The sequence below is a fragment of the Neopsephotus bourkii genome, unplaced genomic scaffold (assembly GCF_033783945.1).
Source record: "Neopsephotus bourkii isolate Nb327-2 ecotype Australia unplaced genomic scaffold, CSIRO-AGI_Nbou_v1 NB_57, whole genome shotgun sequence".
Lineage (NCBI taxonomy): Eukaryota > Metazoa > Chordata > Aves > Psittaciformes > Psittacidae > Neopsephotus > Neopsephotus bourkii.
The window spans coordinates 5,623-21,770 of record NW_026900574.1 but is presented as its reverse complement, the minus strand read 5'-3'; positions in this window follow the sequence as shown (position 1 = coordinate 21,770).

Here is a 16,148-nt window from a genome sequence, read left to right as displayed (position 1 = left end):
GAGATGGTTGAATTTGAGATCCTTAGGACAGTGAGAAGAGCGTGCAGCAAGCTCACTGCCCTAGACTTCAAAAGAGCAGACTTTGGCCTCTTCAGGAGCCTGCTTAGTAAGGTTCCATGGGATATAGCCCTAGAGGGCAGGGGGGCTCAAGACTCTTGGTTGGTCTTCAAGGATCACCTGCTACAAGCTCAGGAGTGTTGCATCCCAACCAGAAGGAAGTGCAGCAGGAGGGCCAGGAGACCTCCTTGGATGGATAAGGAGCTCCTGAGGAAAATTCAAATGAAAAAAGAGTTTTATAGAAAGTGGAAGCAAGGACAGGCAGCCTGGGAAGAGTACAGGGATGTTGTCCGGGAAGCTAGAGACCAGGTTAGGAAAGCTAAGGCCCAGTTAGAATTAAACTTGGCTAGGGATATTAAGGATAACAGGAAGGGATTCTACAGGTACATAGCAAATAAAAAACAGATTAGGGAGAACGTAGGCCCCCTCAGGAAGCTCTCAGGTGAACTAGCTACACAGGATTTGGAGAAGGCTGAGGTTCTGAATGACTTCTTTGCCTCGGTCTTCTCTAGCAAAGGCTCTGACCGCACCACTCAAGTCTTGGAAGGCAGACACAGGGACTGTGAGAATGAAGACCTTGGGCCCACTGTAGGAGAGGAACTGGTTCGAGACCATCTTAAAAATCTGAACGTGCACAAGTCCATGGGTCCTGATGAAATCCATCCGCGGGTCCTGAAGGAGCTGGCAAATGAAGTTGCTAAGCCGCTGGCCATCATATTTGAAAAATCATGGCAGTCAGGTGAAGTTCCCGACGACTGGAAAAAGGGAAATATAACCCCCATTTTCAAGAAGGGGAAAATGGATGACCTGGGGAATTACAGACCAGTCAGTCTCACCTCTGTGCCTGGCAAAATCTTGGAGCAGATTCTCCTGGAAGGCATGCTAAGGCACATGAAAAACAACAAGGTGCTTGGTGACAGCCAGCATGGCTTCACTAAGGGGAAATCCTGCCTGACCAATTTGGTGGCCTTTTATGATGGGGCTACAGAACTGATGGGCAGCGGTAAAGCAGTTCATGTCATCTACCTGGACTTGTGGAAAGCGTTTGACGCTGTCCCACATGACATCCTTGTCTCTAAATTGGAGAGACATCAATTTGATGAATGGACCATTCGGTGGATAAAGAACTGGCTGGAGGGCCGTACGCACAGAGTTGTGGTCATTGGTTCAATGTCTGGCTGGAGACCTGTAACGAGTGGTGTCCCTCAGGGATCGGTGTTGAGACCAGTCTTGTTTAACATCTTTGTCTCTGACATGGACAGTGGGGTTGAGTGTGCCCTCAGCAAGTTTGCCGATGACACCAAGCTGTGTGGTTCGGTTGATACGCTGGAAGGAAGGAATGCCATCCAGAGGGACCTTGACACGCTTGTGAGGTGGGCAGATGCCAAACTCGTGAAGTTTCACCATGACAAGTGCAAGGTCCTACACCTGGGTCGGAGCAATTCCAGACACAGCTACAGGCTGGGCAGAGAAGAGATTCAGAGCAGCCCTGCGGAGAAGGACATGGGGGTGCTAGTCGATGAGAAAATGAACATGAGCCGGCAGTGTGCACTTGCAGCCCAGAAAACCAACCGTATCCTGGGCTGCATCAAAAGGAGTGTGACCAGCAGGTCGAAGGAGGTGATCCTGCCCCTTTATTCTGCTCTCGTGAGACCTCACTTGGAGTATTGTGTGCAGTTCTGGTGTCCTCAACATAAAAAGGACATGGATCTGTTGGAACAAGTCCAGAGGAGTGCCACGAGAATGATCAGGGTAATGGAGCACCTCCCATATGAAGATAGGCTGAGAAAGTTGGGGCTGTTCAGCCTGGAGAAGAGAAGGCTGCGTGGAGACCTCGTAGCAGCCTTCCAGTATCTGAAGGGGGCCATATAGGGATGCCTCAGAGGGACTCTTCATTAGAGACTGTAGTGATAGGACAAGGGGTAATGGGTTAAAACTTAGACAAGGGAAGTTTAGATTGGATATAAGGAGGAAATTCTTTCCTGTTAGGGTGGTGAGGCACTGGAATAGGTTGTCCAAGGAGGTTGTGAATGCTCCATCCCTGGCAGTGTTCAAGGCCAGGTTGGACGAGGCCTTGGGTGATATGGTTTTTTGCGAGGTGTCCCTGCCCATGGCGGGGGGTTGGAACTTGATGATCTTAAGGTCCTTTCCAACCCTAACTATTCTATGATTCTAAGCAAGTGAGATCAGACCCTGATCCTGGCTTTGCAAGAGATGCAGAAAGGTCAAGGTTCAAATCTCCAGGGCTTCATTTTACTTCCAGCTGAAACCCAGGTATATTTTTTATGGTGAATTACTTATTAGAAAGCCTAAGCCTGAGCACTGGTACTCAAGGCTGTTGAGGCTGTTACATATTTGTGGAATTAACTTACTCTGGATTCAGGGCGTCCCTTTCATCACACTTGTGCATTGAAAAGAGAAACCTGGGAGTCTATTTGCGTTGTGCAGGGTATAAAATCCCCTCTTTAAGATGATGACATGTTTCTTGTTGAAGCCAAGCAGTACAATGATGTCAACAGTTTGTCCTTGCTCTCGATACTCAAGATATTTGAGCACCTTGCAACCAGAAAGTCTGTTCTTGCAGTAAGCTATACTCACACTCCCTGTGTGGAAAAGGGAGGGCATGGGATGGACTGACCACACTGGGGCTGCATGGAACCAAGTGTGTTAAACATGACTTACTACAACAAGACAAAAAGAATTGAAGAGGGACGATCACACAATCCTTTTGATGTTGTGACCCTGAACCTGCCAGCGCTGGCACTGCTTTTGCACTTCTGGAGCCGTGGTGCATCCTCCTGCTGTTGGCATGTCTGGTGGTGGGAGCATTCCGTGTTCTCACAAGTAAAGGAGCAGTTTTATAAGCAGGGTATTAGCAGGAACTGACCAGAACAGGCAAGTCTGGAAATCTTTACAGGACCTGCGACCACCCAAGTTCAGCTCCACCAAAAGCAGGAGGCTCACAAATTGAGGATGAAACCAGACAAGCTTTATACCTGATGCGTGTCCATTCCTGAGAAGCTCTGAATATTCTCAGCAAGCTGAGGAAACTCTGTTACATTTTGCTAAAAGAATAAAAAAAAACAAATTTGAAGAAGTGCTTCCTGTTTTTTCCCTGGATTGCCTGGAAGCATTCCTGGCTAATCCATCATCCTGAGACCATGGAAAAGTGAGTAATGGGCCCTGCTTTGGCTTGTCTATACTGCCTGCAAGTTTATAGACTTCTCTGTCACCTGTCTCTGTTCCAGGCTGAAGCATCTGAGGTGTTTAGCACCTTGGGTTGGAGCTGGTGGATACCATACCTCCTCCCTGACACCCAGCCTGGACTTTCCTAGCCCTGTAGTGCTTTTCCTGAGGTGAATGCATGCCAGAAGCTTTCCTCCTTTTGCTGAATTGAGTAGAAAAGCTGCTGCAGATTTTGAGGTATTTTGTTGTCTAAAACCAGGGTTGGCTGTTTATGAAGGTGTTCTCCATCCTTGTGGAGAGCAGGAGGTGACAGGAGTTGTCCTGTAGCTGTGACTGTAGCAAGGCTTCAGCCTTCCCCTGGGAGAAGGGAGATGGGATCAAAGGGACTCAGTGGTTTCTGTGATTCATGTTGCTCCTTCCCCAGGAGGCTACTAGGGTTCGGTGGTCTTGTTTTAAGCATGAGAAAAAGGACCCTCAGCTCCTGAGCTGAGCTGGGTGAGCAAAGCATGGCGATCGTTGCCTGTACCATGTTGGAGCACTGGGAGCAGTGAGAGAGCAGCAGATGGCACTCAAGCCTCAGCCAAGCACTGCCACCGGCCGCCGCTCTGGGTGGTTTCCGCACTGGAAGTGCAGCTATTCCAGCTCTAAGTCCTTGGAGGAATATGTGTAATCTTGAGCCATAAGATGCAGCTATAGGACCTCGATTTACATGCTTTTGTTGCCTTCACAGGCGTGGCGACCTGGTTCAGGAACAGCACAGCGGCCAGTTCCAGGCCACTCGGGCCATCAGCTCACAGACACCAATGTGGTGGATGGCAAATGGCATTTATTGGTGAGCAACACGGCCTTATATTACTTAGGTTTGCAACGTCACTTCCATCTGCTTACCTCATAGACTAAACGCTATTGGCTATCCGGAGAGGGGTCCTATCTTTCCGTACAGCACGACATCTTCCGACCGCCAAGCCCTAACTACCAACATTTCCCCCCTCCCTATGCTTATAAAAAGTATATATCATAACTTTGCAATAACAAATATAAGGCACGCTGAACAAGTGGCAACTGGGGATAATTGGGGGTAACGGGGTGTAACTTGGGACAACCAGGGATAACCGGGGATAACACTGAGTAAGTACATTCTTAAAGTAGTTGTTGGTGTTCTACCAACATGATGTTAACCTGTTCTAGCCAGCTCTTGACAAATGACACGAGCCGATTTAATATACAGGGTCCGAAGACCAATACTATCATGAACATTCTACTTGCCCTATAGTAACAAGCCCCAAAATCAAAATCACACAAAGGCACCGTAGCCCCTCCCTTGGGGGCTTTTTCGCTGTTGTATGGGTTCCACCGGTGTGGAGCTCCTGGGTACGGACGGGATGGTTGGTGACTTGTCGTCCTCTCTTGTCACCGGGGCGTACAGGTTACGGGGGCGTCCGATGATCTGATCCTGTGAACGAAAACTCACAGTTTTCATTAGCTTTATTCTGCAGGTCCGGTTTAATGGATTTAAGCAGACACCACTTAACTCTGCCATTTTTTCTAACAGTGGCATACCCTCGCCCTGTAAGGACTAGCCTCCATCCTTGTTCCCATTCTCCCAGCTCATTTCTAATTATGACTGGCGGGCCTTCTTCTAGCGTTCGAGTAGCCCAATGTTTTTGGGTGGGGCTATTTACCTCTTCCCCCCTGGGGAATTGATTAAGTGCTAACAGGGCAGTCGCCAGCAGGCGTGCTTGGTCTTTTGAGGGAATGGCGTTGGCAAAACCTTCTGCTTTTGCTAATACCTCTAATTTAGATTTCCGAGTTTGATTCGCTCGTTCAACTGTGGCTTGTCCTGTGCTATTATACGGGATTCCATGTGTTAGGGTGATACCCCATTTTAACGCAAATGCCTGAACTGATTTAGAGACAAAATTTGGACCGTTGTCCGTTTTGATCTGTTTGGGGACCCCCAGCCATGCCATGTCCGTCAGCCAATGTTGGATGGTCACTTTGGAGTCGGTTCTAAGGTGTTGTGTGGCTATGATTACTTCGCTATATGTTTCTACAGTTACCGCTATCCACGCTCGAGGTTTTAACAGCTGACAAAGTGTAAAATCCGTCTGCCACACCTCGGAGGCTTTAAGACCTCTGGGGTTGACTCCACTGGACCACAGTGGTGCTTTCTGACAGTAGGGACACATGGCCACTATATACTTCTATATACGACTGAAATCCCTCATTTTCTTGCTAGCGCTTTAGCTCCGATGTGAAGAGACTCATGTAGCTGACGGGCATCTCTTAACATCCACAGTCCTTTTGCAGCGGCGTCTGCTTTGTCATTACCGGTTTGAAAAAAAACTTTGATTGGGTTGTGGCTGTTGACATGGATGACTAATATGGTGCCCTTTCAGGAAAAAAGTGCTTCTTCTAGCATTAGAGCTACTGTAGATGTTGATACGCCAGGCCCCGACATGGCCAAGCAAAGCTTGGCCACGAACATCGAATCAGTCACTATGTTGAGGTGTTCCATTAGGAACAGTCCGCATGCTAGTACTACGGCCGTCGCTTCTAGCTGCTGGACTGAAAGCGTGCAGTCGGTCATTTTAATGCAGTGCCATTCTCCTTCCGATTGCCATACCGCCACCGCGGTTGAGGTCACTGAAGATGCATCTGTGAAGACTGTTGGTCCCTGTTGGAGTCGGTCCATGATCTTCTGTGGGAGGTCAATATTGACAATTGCCAGCATTTGAGTCCAGGGGGGCTTCGTAGCATACCAGACTTCTCCACCAAATCCCACGAAGGCTATGGCCAGATACTCTGACATCCCCACTGATTGCATTGGAAGCTGTTTGCGGAAGGGCAGGTATATCATGGCGGGTTCGATGCCTAGGTGTCTTAGGGCGAGTTTTCTGCCTTTCATGATGAGATTACCAAGGCACTCGACTCCTGGAAAGAATGCACGTGACGGTTTTCCCAGGACTATCCATTGTATTGGTAGAGCTTTTTCAGGGGGGCCCTGGGCTAGTGCCCCTACCCCCCCTCCTTCCGTGAAGTGTACATACAAATCGAGAGGTACGTTCGAATTCCACTGGCGAGCGTGCTTGACGATATTTGTTGCTCGATAAAGTCGAGAGAGTTCATTGCTTCCGTTGTCAGGGTTTTTGGCTCCCATGGGTTCTTCCCTTTTAGAAGGTCGTGCAGGGGGACCATGGTTTCGGGAGGGATCAGGGCAATATTGCAGAGCCATTGCAAGGACCCTACTAACTGTTGCATATCATGGAGCGTTTTGATGTGCTGGTGGATTTTTACTAGGGGAAGGGTTATATAAGAACTTGTGATCCCCACTCCCAAAAAACTCACACATGGTCCTCTTTTAATTTTCGCGCTCGTGATTTCGAATCCGTTTGTTTTCAGAGTTTCTGAGACCGTTGATACTAGCTGATCCACCTGATTTCCGGACGGCGCGGCAACTGGAATATCGTCCATATATTGAATGATAGTCGCGGTCGGGTTACTGCGCCGAGCCGGTGCCAACACCCGGTCCACTGTGATCTGGCAGATAGTGGGCGAATTGATCATTCCTTGAGGCAACACTTTCCATTGGAAATGTAGGTTGGGGTGTTGGCTGTTTGGGAATACGACAGAAAAAGCAAACCATTCCTTGTCTTCCTCATGCAGAGGTATCGAAAAGAAACAGTCCTTAATAGCAAGGACAGCACAAGGTTGTCCTTCTGGTATCATAGAGTTCATGGGCAACAACGTTTGAACAGGACCCATTGGTTTAATTCTCTTGTTTACTTCACGCAAATCATGGAGGAGGCGAAATCCCTCACCGTTTCGTTTGGGTATTACAAAAACTGGGGTGTTCCATGGGCTAATGGAAGGCTCTATATGAGCTCGTTGTAGTTCACGGTCGGCTAGCTCAAGAAGAGCATCCATCCGAGGCTTTGACAGGGGCCACTGCTCAACCCACACTGGATCGGATGATTTCCACGTCAGTCTAATGGGTGGAAGTGGGTGTGTGGCAGTAGCCCTTACAGTAAATTTGTCACCCTGGCTTTTAATAGGACTAGAGCGTCTCTTCCCAACAGGGGTGGGACTCCTGACATGACATATGGAAAGAGGGTAATAGTTTTCTCCGGTCCCTTTTCAGTGTGAAGCGTTATTGCTATCAATTGAGCACTCTTCCAAGCCTGGGTTAATCCCCCGACTCCACCCACCATAGGGGCATCTTCCAATTTCCAATGCGAGGGCCAATTCATCTCAGGGATAACTGTAATATCTGCTCCGGTGTCGATCAAAAAGGGGATACTAATGGTAGTGCCATCTAAGGTATTATAGAGGGAACAGATCCCCCACACCACCGGCGGGTTGTCATACTTTACTGCCAGGGCCACCCTGGGGTCTCGCCCCCAAGGGGTAGTCCTTGCCGACTCTGAGATAGGGACAGATTCAGCTGGGTTGTTGATTGAACCATAAAGTTGGTCGCTTCTCGAAGGGGCAACGGGTTCGGGAACACCTCGCCCCATCCGGGGTCGACACAGTTGGGCTGCCTTGTGTCCCAAGTGGGAGAGGGCCGTGCACGGCCCTGGTGCCCTCTCCCCCTCCCGTTTCCCTGGGTTTTAAATCCACATTCTTTAGCGAAATGCCCTTTCTTTCCACAGGCCCAACACGGTCCTCTGGGTCGGTTTTGGCATGGAGGGAGCACTGTTGGGGGGTCCCCCAACCGAGGGCAGTTTGCTATAACATGGCCCACCTGGCCACATTTAAAACATGCCATCACACTAGCCATTGCGGTGTGAACAGCCGCCTGGACTGGGGCTAAATGCTCTTCATTCGCGACATGCTTAATCACGTCCGCGATGCTTGACCCCATCGGCAGTGATCGCGGAATTTCTTTGGGTGTCGAATTACACTGCTGACGTAAATATTCTGCTACAACCGGGCCCTTTGCTTCCACGGGCAGGGTCGAAGAGTCGACCGCTGCCTGGAGACGATCTACGAATTGTGTAAAGCTCTCACTTTCATTTTGCTTTATTGTAGACCATGGTGACGGTTTGGCAATAACTCTAGAGGCTGTGTGAATAGCTTCTCTGGCCGCACGGGTAGTTGCCATAACTTCATGGGCCTGCAGGCTCTGGGCTTGCGCCTGGGGGGTAATCATTGTGGGATCTGTACCCATTAACCGCTGCAGGCTAAAGCCATGCTGCAGTGATCTGCCGCAGTTACTCGGGCCAGCTGTTTCGCACAGTTGTCCTCCCATTCTTGTTTAAAAACAATCATTCCTGCCCCGTCAAAGATCAATCTACAAGTTTGTTTTGTTTCGAACGGGAGCATGTCATCTCCCCCAAAGATACCGTCTATAAGGGTGGAGACCATGGCAGAATTAAGGCCTTTGTCTGCGATTGCTTTAACAATCGCTTGTACATCCTTGGGGTTTATTGGCGAATGGACCCTCTGTCCCCCATTCGTCACCCGGACAGGGAATGCCAGTGCGGCCGATGGGACCCAATTGGCACACGCCATCTTTATTTTCCTCCAATCTGTGAGGGGGATTTGTCCCCTTCACGGCTCCTCTTTGCTTTGGATGGGGATATTTTGGCTTTTGACTCTGTCTACCCCCATCTCCTCCTCCTCTGAGTTTGAATCAGTTGCGAGCCACTCGCCCCAACTAGTATCTGACCCGGAGTTGGAAGTTGACTGACTGGTTACTTCCGGGTTCCAGTACCTTTTTCTTGGGCTCTGGCCCCACCCACCTCCCTTGCAGGTGGGCCATTCCCTCCCTCTTAACTCGCCCTGCCTTCCGCTCAGCGGGGTGTTTGCCCTATAAAGGCATTTTTTCAAATGGACGCTCTGATTGGCTCTCCGCCCCTCACTCCCGCTCCCTTCCCCTTTCCGGTTCTCCTTCTCATTCTCTTCCCCCCCCCCCCACCCCCCCACGTGTTTATGTGCGCTTGTTAACTCTAGCACTTCCGCCCTGTTCCCGCCAGGGGCATCCTTGCCCCGCCCTTCTTCTCTCCTCTCGGCGCCATTTTGGGGCGCATAGGGCGGTGGTCTAGCCCAGACTTCCTCAGACTCCAATTTCCCCGTGGCGCCCCTGGCCTCCTTGACTAACCCACCCCAGAAGGATTTTCCTCGTTTCTGTCCCTCCCTAAGCGGGTCGGGATTCAGGAGTTGGGGGGGTGTATCGCCTTCCCACATATCTTTAGGCTCAACAGAATCGTCACCGTCTGGGGGGTGTAGAGTCTGTGTAGCTGCCCCGACTCCTAATTTTGGGGTGGCCAACAAAGAGTTCTTTGCCGCCCTCCAGGTCTCCTGCTCTTGTATGGCCTTCTGCAGGGCCCGTACGACTTTCACCTGTGACTTAAGATTTTTCGCATAACCCAAGGACATCGTCTCCTTGGCTAACGCTTTAGTGCATTTATCCCACACCTCAGGGTGGAGAATATCCACCAGCTGGTCAATGACCCCAATTTGTAAAAGCCTTGCAACTGCGAGAGTAAAATCTTTGGGTTTACAATCAATACCCCACTGCTTATATAACTGAGATACGACCTTCACAAGGGCTTCCATCCTCCTTGTTGGTCCGGGAGCATCCTCCCCGCCGGGCTGGTCCTGCCGCTCCGGCTGCCGTTCACCTGATTCCAGGCGACGAATTCCCGGGTTTCGGCACCACTTGTTGCCTTCGTAGGCGTGGTGACCTGGTTCAGGAACAGCACAGTGGCCAATCCCAGGCCACTCAGGCCATCAGCTCAGACACCAATGTGGTAGATGGCAAATGGCATTTATTGGTGAGCAACACGGCCTTATATTACTTAGGTTTGCAATGTCACTTCCGTCTGCTTACATCATAGACTAAACGCTATTGGCTATCCGGAGAGGGGTCCTATCTTTCCGTACAGCACATCTTCTGACCGCCAAGCCCTAACTACCCACAGCTTTGGATGTTCTTCTCTGCTCGCAGGTCCAGACTGTATCTCTGCTTGTGCCTATTTGTCCTTACACAGTGTCTGGACTTGAGATGATAACGCAAAAGTGTTACTTTTCCCTTGCAGAGACTGACCCCTGATTTGCTTGGGTTTTCCTCCAGTGGCTGTGCCTTTCTGCACACAGCTACCCCAGAGCACAGAATCAAGATTGCTTCTTCAATCAGGTAGTATCTTTCCCACCCCCAACCAAACTGAAGTGAGCAAATTGTGCTCACGCTGAGAAATGGATTTATGGGTACTGAAAAGCACAGCTCCGTGTGCTCTGTGCAAAGAGGCAATGGCCAGCAAGTACCAGTGAGTCAGAGAAGGAAGTTCCTGTCAAGCTGCTGCAAAGATAGTGTGTGAAGGTGTTCTTCTTTTGTTTAATTACAATAAATTCAAACCTTATTTTCATATTTCTAGGCCCATTTTTATTTGAGACAGATCACAAACTGAAAACATGGCATTACTCCGACACAGGCAAACCCAGTGCTTTTAGGAGCCTTTAGGTAGGTGAAGGATGCTGTACATCACTACTGTAATCTCACTTCGTTTATTAAGACCCAACAGAAGTAATTCAAACCTGCTCTCTGCCCTCAATGGCAGTGAGCACTGTGTATATCTTCTTGGATGTGAGCTTGTGTTACCAGGCACAGAGTGTGGCAAACTGGAGGATAAATCATCTTGCAATGAAGCCTGGCTCTTGCACAGGTCTGAGTCAGGCTGGGAGTCTGTGGTGGTGTCCATGCAGACACACACATTTGAGGGCTCTTTTTTAGCTCCTGTAGTGCTCTGTGCTGCTCTGCTCCCTGTGTGTTTGTGATTTTCCTCCCTTAGTTGCCTTTGCTTCGTGTGAACTGGGCTGTTGTGTTCCCAGTGATGTGTCTGAAGCCTCTGGGGTGGGGGGCTCATGGTCTGTGCTTGCTGCTTACTTAGGTTTTGCCCTTCAGCAAGACACCCAGGATGGGGTTGCCCAGGAACACCAAGGAACTTACCCTGTTCCCTGCTGAAGAGCCCAGCCTCAGGCTGTACATGCCTGGATCCCCCCCCCCCCCCCATATGGAAAATGGGGAGAAAAAGCTACTTGTGAGGCCCTAGCTCTCTCCTGGGAGAGACCCATAGAAATACGTGGACTTTTGTTTGCAGCTTGACCTCTCTGGCACTGTTCTTGCTCTGCAGTGAAGAGGTGCACTTTCTTCCACTCGTCTGATTCCTGTGTAATAGAAGGGCTAAATGCTTATTACCTTTCTGTAGCCTTTTCCAGTTGCCAATCAAATGTGTCTGGTTTGGGGTTTTGCTTTGTTTCTTTGTTGCTGTGACTATGCAGGATGCACCATCTCACTGTAATTATGGTTCCATCATTGTCTTTGCATGGAAACATCTGCTGTCTCCCTGCAAGTTTCACTTTGGTTCCATGTTCATGCTCTACTCACTCTGCTGATGGGCAGCCAAGAGCGACAACCAAAGGGGTTGGATTAAAACATACTTTTAGGTGGGAAAGCGAGGAGTGACAGCAATGAAGGTGGCACTGTTGCAAAGGCACTGTGAGCTGAAGATGCACCGCACCAGCTTTCGATACTGGTTCTTTGGCTGTGTGAGAAGAGGCCAAAGGTTCATGCTTTACTCACTCTGCTGCTGGGCAGGCAAGAGCAACCACCAGAGAAGTTGGATTCAAATGAACTTTTAGGTGGGAAAGCGAGGAGCGACAGCAATGTGGGTGGCAATATTACAAAGCTCACCATGTGTTGAAGATACCAAGCACCAGCTTTCCCTCCTGGCTCTTCGGCTGTGGGAGACAAGGCTAAACATTCATGCTCTACTCACTCTGCTGCTGAGCAGGTGAGAGCAACCACCGAAGAAGTTGGATTCAAATGGACTTTTAGGCAGGAAAGTGAGGAGTGACAGCAATGTGGGTGGCACTGTTGCAAAGCTCACTGTTACCTGAAGAAGCCTACCACCAGCTTTCCGTCCTCTCTCTTCTGCACAGTGCACTTCTTCTATTTCTCAGCTAAAAGTCCATTTGAATTCAACCTCTCCTGTGATCGCTCTTGGCTGAGCAGCAGAACAGTGAGTAGAGCACGAACGTTTGGCCTCTGCTCCCACAGCCAAAAAGCCAAGATAGAAAGCTGGTGATGGGCCTCTTCAGCTCACAGTGAGCTTTGCAACGTTGACACCTGCATTGCTGTCGATCGTTGCTTTTCCACCTAGAAGTCCATTTGAATCCAACCTTGCCGGTTCCTGTTCTCAGCTGAACAGCAGCAGAGTTAGTAGAGCATGAGTGGCCTCTGTTCCCACAGCAGAAGAGCCATGAGAGAAAGGTGGTGCTGGGCATCTTCAGCTCACAGTGAGCTTTGCAACGGTGCCACCCACATTCCTGGCACTCCTCGCTCCTCTGACTCAAGTCAGACCTATGGCAGCTAAAGGTACCACATGATACACAAGTGTAGGTAGCATCCTGACTGGGAATGTTCTCACTCTTTGCTTGGACCTCAGACTTTTAATAACTCTGAAAAAATAGTTACAGAAAAATTAAAGTTAAAGAAAAGCCTTGTTAAATGGAGTTGTATTAGTCATGGTTTAGAGGAAGGGTATTTGGAAGGGTTAGAGGAAGTGTAACACAACATACAGCAGTTCCCTCTGGGTGGAGATTTAAGATTTCCAAGTCCTCTTCTCTCACACTTAACCGTAACTATACTGTGCCTTTTTGAGCACAGTAATTCTGCAAGTTATTGAAGTTATAGTCACATATCCATAATGTTTCTGCAAATTTTTTGCTGTATCTCTTCGCTTTCACACCTAAAAGTCCATTTGAGACCAACCTCTCCGGTGCCTGCTCTCGGCTGAGCAGCAGCAGAGAGAGTAGAGCATGAATCTTTGGTGTCTGCTCGAACAGCCGAAGAGCCAGGAGGAACAGCTGGTACTGGGCATCTTCAGCACACAGTGAGCTTTGCAGCAGAGCCACCCGCATTGCTGTCACTCCTCTCTTTCCCACCTAAAAGTCCATGTGAATCCAACCTCTTGGGTGATCGCTTTCGGCTGAGCAGCAGCAGAGTTAGTAGAACCGAGAACGACCACTCGAGAGTTTGGATTCAAATGGACTTCTAGGTTTGAAAGCGAGGAGCAAAAGCAATGCGGGTGGCACTGTTGCAAAGCTAACTTTGAGCTGAACAGGCCTAGCACCACCATTCCCTCCTGACTGTACGGCTGTGGAAGTAGAGGCCAAACCTTCATGCTCTACTAACTCTTCTGCTGCTAAGCCGAGATCAACCACACCTTTCCCTTACTGGGACATATCCCAACCCTTGTGTGGATGCTAGCACTTTCTTATCAGTTTCTGGTATGCTTTTTGGCTTTCTAAAGTTTCGGTTCTACTCGGGTATAGCTCCACAGTTCATTCCTTCCTACACTCCCTGTACCATATATGGTTATGTTAGTTTCTGTTGCTAAAACTACAGTTACAGGATGGTACAGAGTTACAGTTGGTACACAGGCACAGTTATTGATAAGTTTACAGAATAGCTAAAATTTAGAACAGCAAAGCTCCAGCCACATATAAAGACCTTCTACCAATTCATAAACCTTTAGAATATAATTATTTCTACTATGCCTTCTACTATTGTTATATGTTTATCCCATCACAAAACTCCACCCTTCCTTAATATCAAAAGAGGGGAGCTTTATGATAGAACAACCACACAAAGTCACAGAGAAAAACTTTACCATTCTCTAACACCTGGAGTTTTCTCTGAATCAATTTGGCACCCCAGATGGGACACTCTCTGCTCTGTTGCAGGACCCGCTGAGGACAGGGCTCCCTAGAGCCCTCGGGAATTTTTCCCGGAGGGATCCCTCGGCTCATTCGGATAGCTGCGGAAGCAGACAAGGACCATCTCATAAAAGGTATTCTTTTCTTTTATATAGTCTCTAAGGTACAAGGGGCACCTCGGTTTGGTAAATTGGTTTGGTAAATGTACGCATGGTTTGGAAGCCTTCCATAAATCGAGATAGGAAATCTCAGAGGTAAAGGCGTATACCCGGCTGCTAGCGTCCGTTTGATATACACCCACAAGAAGCAGGGGGCTTCTGTGGTTTGGGTCCTGCAAGACGCAGGGGGTGTCTTGCAGAAAAGGTTAAAAAGTGTTCGGTATTCAGTTTGGTTTGTGGCCTGTTATAGTGCTGATTTTGGTCTTGTGATTTTGGTATTGGTGAACTGTATTATTAATTGTGGCCTGTTTGATAGAATTTTAGTCTCTATATCTGTTTCAAGTGTTGTAACTGCATGGAGTGTGTCTGTGGAATCCCTAGTGTGTGTGAGTGAGAGATTAATAATGGGAAATCAGCAAAGTGAGGAAATTATGAAAAAGAGTCCTTTATTGTGCATTTTGGCACATTAGAAAGAATTGGGAGGGTCTCCTAGGGGCTCAGCAAATAAGAAAGCATTGATAAAATATTGTAACCAATGGTGGCCTTTGTATATTTTGGAAGATCAGGAAAAATGGCCTAAAAACAGAACTCTGAACTATAATACATTGTTACAATTAATGTTTTTTTTGAGGCGGCAGGGAAAATGGGATGAAGTAATATATGCAGATATGTTTTTCACGCTGCAAAATCACCCGGAATGGCAAAAAGAATGTGGAATTAATATAGCACCTTCGGATCCTTTAGTTTTAGCATTAGAAAGAGAAAGGAAGCAAGCAGGGAATAGATTGGAAAGATGTTGTTCTGGTTGTGATATTGGGGAAATTTGCTTGAAACTTAAGAAGCGAACTGAGGATAAAAGGGTTGAGGATAGAATAGAGGATTATGTTTCCCCAAAAGTATCGGATCAGAGACCACCTCGGATTGAGGAGGAATCCTCTGAGTCAGATGAGCAGCAGGAACAAAGTATAAAGCAAGAACAAAGTGTAAAACAAGAACAAAGTGTAAAACCAGAACAAAGTGTAAAGCAAATTTCCTCCTCTCCTGTTGCTTCCCGGCTTCGTAGTAAAGCTAAGACTGTTCTGCAAGCTCCTCTGAGGGAAGCAATGGGACCGGGGGGACGTACCAAAATAAAAGTGAATTTTTCTCTAGGGGATTTGGATAATTGGAATCTGATTGCAAAAGAGTATCAAAATGACCCTATAGGGGTAGCAAAGAAATTTGAGATATTGGTAAAAAGCCAGGATCCTGACTGGAAAGATATAGATGTAATCCTGGATGCATTAACAGAGACAGAAAAACAACTGGTTATAAAAACTACTTGTACTCAGGTAAATGCTCAGATTACTGCAGGGGCGATAGAGGGGAGGGCTGAAGATCATATTCCCCTCTCAGCTCCAAATTGGGACTACGATGATGATGAAGATTATGCATCTTTGAAAAGATATCAGAATTGGATTAAATATGGGCTTGAAAATGCTATACCTGAAGCGCTAAATTGGTCGGTGCTGTTTGAAATAAGACAGGGGCCGAAGGAGTCGCCGACAGAGTTTCTGGATAAGCTCAGAGGAGCTATGCGAAAATACACCACACCGGATCCTTCCTCAGAGGAAGGAAAATTACAGCTTGCAAATTCCTTTGTGGGGCAGACATCGGAGGATATCAGGCGAAAGCTTCAAAAGCTATCTGTGACTGAAATAAAGGATATGGAAAAGTTGATGGAAGTGCCTTGGAAAGTATACAGGAATAGAGAGCAAGATAAGGATAAGAAATTAGGAAAGGTCGTAACAACAGCTACGATTGCAGCACTGGGGCAAGTGAATGAGGGATATAGTGGAATGAGAGGTTGTGGCCGAGGAATGGAAATGAGAGGCAGAGGTCGTGGCCGATGCAGAGAGGGGGATTGTCCTGGGTTTAGCAGTAGCAGTCATTTTTCTCCTTCTTGGTAGCTGGTGCAGTGCTGTGTTTTGACTTTCAGGCTGGGAACAAAGCTGATAAAAATGATGTTTTGGTTTGGCCAAGGACTTT